Source organism: Panicum hallii, chromosome 8 (genome assembly GCF_002211085.1).
Source record: "Panicum hallii strain FIL2 chromosome 8, PHallii_v3.1, whole genome shotgun sequence".
NCBI classification, from domain to species: Eukaryota; Viridiplantae; Streptophyta; class Magnoliopsida; order Poales; family Poaceae; genus Panicum; species Panicum hallii.
The window spans coordinates 34,043,101-34,048,012 of NC_038049.1; positions in this window are offsets into that span (position 1 = coordinate 34,043,101).

Consider the following 4,912-nt stretch of genomic DNA (forward strand, 5'->3'; position numbering starts at 1 on the left):
CAAAAGACTCTTAGGAACTCCCTCCTTGAAAGAAACACACCCCTATCTTAATTCCTAAATCTATCCTCTAACGATAGCTGGTGCGATAGTCGGGCTCTCCGTAGTGAACGCGCTTGCGAGGAGGTGACTCAGGCAGGTACTCCTTCGGCTTGTCACTGTCATACTCTGGAGGTAACACTTGATCTCCTCTCAGCCGAGCCTCCAGAATTGCCTTCTCCCTGATAGTCTTCAGCAGCTTTTCCTTGACCTCCAGGATCTCTGTCCCGGTTGCGTCTAGATCCGTGCTGAGTGCAGCGACCAGCTCCTGCGTAGTATCCAGGAGCAGGCTCCCTTCCCCAGAGGGTGGGGCAGGAATCTGCGCACAAGTAGCTCCTCTCTTGCGCCGTGGGAACTGCTGAAACTCCGTGCCCTGAAGATCATGCTTGTAAGCGTGGCAGAGATAGTAGAGTGCCCTCCTGGCGGCTTCACTAGTCCCTGCCTCCAAGGTCTTCCTGGGCACTGCGTCAAAGTGCTTGGAATACTCCACCCAGCAGCCAGGTCTCTCATCTGGGACACAAATCAACACTGACACCAACCACTCTTCCTCCTGCTGGGCATTCTTGAACAAGTGAGCCTCGTAATGCGGCTGCCGCGGAAAACCAATCCTCTGCATAGCCCTCCAGAGAAGCGCGGGGAATGGACCCTCAACTGAGTCCAAGTGAAGTATCTGCTTCTCATAGCGAGGCTCAGGTGGTGGTGGGTTTGTGGCGACAGCTGGCTCTGGATCATCATCTGGATCGTCGTCACCATCTCCTGGTGCATCGGAATCATCATCACACACCCTCATCCTTGTATCCATCTGCGGCACCTGAATCACCACCATCTCCTCCTGCAGGGCCCTCATTGCTGCCACTTGAGGCCTCTGGATGGTCGTCTGGCAACTCCATGGGCTCCTCCTCAGTGTCGGTCTCCACCCATTCCCCATTGGAATGATCGAAGCGGTGGTCATCCTCTGGGTCAGACACCTCCTGCAAATGATGAATCGGATGCGGTGGTCCACGGGTGCTCTTACGGGCAGTCTGCCTAGTTCTGACCATCTGCAACAGAAGTAAGGGCAACGCAAGATAGAGGACATTTAGAAGAATGCTATGAGTGACCTTAAAGCAAGAATGCATTTTTTTTTGTAAAACATCAATGTTATGAGTGACCTTAAAGCAAGAATGCATTTTTTTTTGTAAAACATCAACACACTAGGGAGACAAGCATGAGTTCAAGGGGAAAAAGATAGTGATGTAATAAAGAAATAAGCAGTTTTCAAAAGCAAGCAGGCAGAAGCTGGGTTTCTAAGCAAGATAAGACTTAAAATTCGACCATTACTAGCTAGGCTAACGTCCTACAGTCAACACTGCTCTGATACCACTTCTGTCACACCCGGTTTAGGAAAGGTAGCCGAATGCATCCCATATGTGCGCCAGGATCAAGTTCCGCACATACAGTAGACGTCACAAGCGAATATCCGAAGCAATGCATTAACGATAAAGAGTATAACAATACTTTATTACATGACCGATAGTCTTAATCTTAAACGAATAAACAAACATCGATAAATAGCAGCGGACTTCAACTTCACAGGCAGTTGACTGGGAGACACTCGCCTAGAATTCACCAATATCTTCGGGAAACTCCGGTAAGTTATCTTGTTCTGAGCAGCATTGGTTTTAATAAAGCAATCGTGAGTACACTTATGGTTGGTACTCAGCAAGTGGAGTAAATTATATGACATGCAAGGCCAAATCAAGGATAAGCTGACATGGTTTGACTGCGATAAGCATTTTAGTCGGTCAAGTTTTATTTAGCAAGCATTAACTAGGTTTAAGTTTATACCAACCCTTATATAAAAACTGATTAAATAAACAACAACATCAAATAAAGAACAACAGCTTAATTCATTCTTCAAGTTCAATTATCATGTGAGGGTCCAAGCCGCTCTTAACCGTGAGCACGGCTGATATATCAGTTTTCACTCTGCAGAGGTTGTACACTTTACCCACAGCTCGTGTTTCCCTTTATGCCCGGGTTTGCAAGGCCCTTAAACACTTCCGAGGTGAGTGGCAGGGATTCACTACGAGGCCTTTACAGAGATTCCCTAACTTATGACAATCCGCTAAGGTTTCAGGCCGCAGTGGTCATAACCCTCCCTAATGAGGAAAACGCCTTACCCAGGAACATATCTACACCTCAAGAGGACCGGGTTATACCCCATCAACGCACTCCCCTCTTGCCCTTTCGGTAAGATCATCACAAGCTAGAGTTTCTAATTAATGAGCCAAGACCAGAGCCATATAGTACTGTGGTTGTACTGTTTTCCTGGGTGGTTCTCCATGTTCCAATTCATTCAATAATCTTATTCAACGCCATAACAGTATACCAAAGGACATGAAGGATGCAGGAGGTAACATATTTTCCAAACATCCAAAAACTACTAATAAGCAACTAGCGTAGCTATAACATAAGTAAAACAACCCAGGTTTAAACAAGAAAGTTTAAACGAAACTAGGCATATCCTTAATTTGGGATTCCGGCATATTCTAGACACATGCATGCATATAAAGTAAAGGTGTGATTGTGATATTAATAGGACCGAAAACATGATCAAGGACCACTTGCCTTCGTTAGCAAACTGCTGCTGCTCAGGAAATTCTTCAAAGTCTTGCCCCTGCGGATCCTCGAACTGCGCACCGTCTAACGTCGCACACAAGCACATACAAACAAACAAAATAAAATAAGAACAGTACACCAATCAATGAAACAGAACAAGATAATATTTTAGAAACATTGCATAAGTCGTAAGGATCGCGCGAGCGCAAGAATCGATGAAATCGGAGTTAAAACGAAGAAGTTAGGGCTAAAACAGGGTTTCAGGGGCTTTTCTGCGAAGATTTGGATCTAAAAGGACCTAAAACAGAGAAACTAGGGGCTAGATCGTAATTAAACCCTAGACAGAGGGGCTAGCACGCAAAACCGAAGGCTAGAGGACGGCGGGTTCAATTTTGAAAAACCTCAGGGACCTAAACAGAAGAAATAGGACCTAAACGCGAATACTTTTGAACTGGAAAGGATGGCGGGTTGATTTCAGGAATACTTAAGGGCCCAACTGAAAGATTGCCACGGTTGACCGGTACTGGGTCTTATTGACTCGCGGGTTAGATCTGTTCTGGGCCGTCGGATGCCGATCCTACGATGGGGACGCGGGGGAAAACGACGGGGCGGCGGCAGGGCTCGTCGCCGGCGGCCCGAACGGCAGCGCTCGGCCGGACTTCACCGGGAAACGCGATAACGCGTTCCCGGCCTCGGTTTCGAGCGGGGTTTGGACGGGAAGGTAGAGGGAGACACGGGGAATCCATTTAGGGGTTCGAGAGGGAGCGATGGCGACCGAGGGTGACGGCCGGCGGCGAGAGGCGGCTCGGATGAACCGGCGAGGTCGCGCGGCCACGGGGGAGCCACGGGGAAGGAAAAGGAGGGGCCTGCAAGGGTCCTCACCACCGCGCGGAGCCTCGGGGGCGGTTGATCGGCGGCAGGCGGCGGCGGATCGGCGGTGCGGCGGCGGCCCAAAGCGGGGACGGCAAAGCGGCGGCGGCGGCTAGGGTTAGAGCGGGCGGTGGCTGCGGCTAGGGTTAGAGCGGGCAGGGGATTGGTGGCGCTTAAATAGGGGCGGCCGCGGATGCCTGGGCGTGCGGATCCGAGGCGGAGGTGGCGCGGAGGGGCGGATCGAGCTCGGACTCGAGCTCGGGTCCGGCTCGGGCGTGGGGGAGGAGAAGACCCCGACAGGTGGGGCCCCCCAGCCAGCGCTAGAGAGGGAGAAAGGGAGAGAGCGCGAGGGAGGGGCGGGGCGCGGATCGGGCCGGGGCGAGGAAATGGGCCGCGCCCGCGTGAGGGAAGGAAAGAAGAGAGGGAGAGAAAAAGAGGCCGCGTGCGGGAGGAGCTGGGCTGGACCGGGGAGTTGGCGGGCTGCGCGAGGGGAGAGAAGGAAGAAGAGGAGAAAGGCCGTGGGCCGGGCTGCCAGGGGAAAGAAAAGAAGAAAGGGAGAGGAGAAGAGGGGCCGGCTGGGCTGGGCCCAAAGGAGAGAAGAGGGGGAGGGAAAAAGAAAGAAAAAAAGCAATTGCTTTTGAATTTGAATATGGAAGTTGAATTCAAATTTAAATTCAAATAAACTGCAACCAAAAATATCAATGCAAAGAGCATGAGATGCACAATCATATGGTTTTCCCTATATTTATTTTTATACTTTAAGAAAATTTGTTAATCAAAAATCCAATGACTCCTCTAACCCATCCTTTTATTAAATTTTGCACTTTGTAAAATTTAGGGTGTTACAACATACCCCTATCAGCCACATGCCATTTGACTGCGCGTCTGTAGGACACTCATCGGCTATATGCCTACCCACCACACGCCCTCTTTTGCTACACATCTATCGGCACAAGCCCATCAGCCATATCCTCTTCAGTCTAGTTCCGCACTTGTGGTCTCATCAGCCTAGTCCGATATTAGTGTTCTGTTCCACCTGGTTCTTATAGCAGATCCGGTGTAGATGATCCCATCGGCTGTATGTTGTATTGACGTAATCAGGTCGATGCAACCGCACCTAGTTACCTAGGATAACACTTAAGCACATCTCAGTTAGGCACAGTTAGTGCAGAGTAAGACAATCAGCTACACGGCTGATGTACCCCAATAGCTGTAGGAGAACATTAAGGGTGAAAACCAGCTACACAGCCAACCCACCAATCGACTGAATACCCTGAGACATAGACCGTACGGATGTATGGTTCGACTAGTCTACCAGTGCACCATCGGCTAGTCACTCGCATTAATCAACTAGCTATGCCGATACATCACTCGACTAATTCTATCCGATGTGTAAATCGGCTAA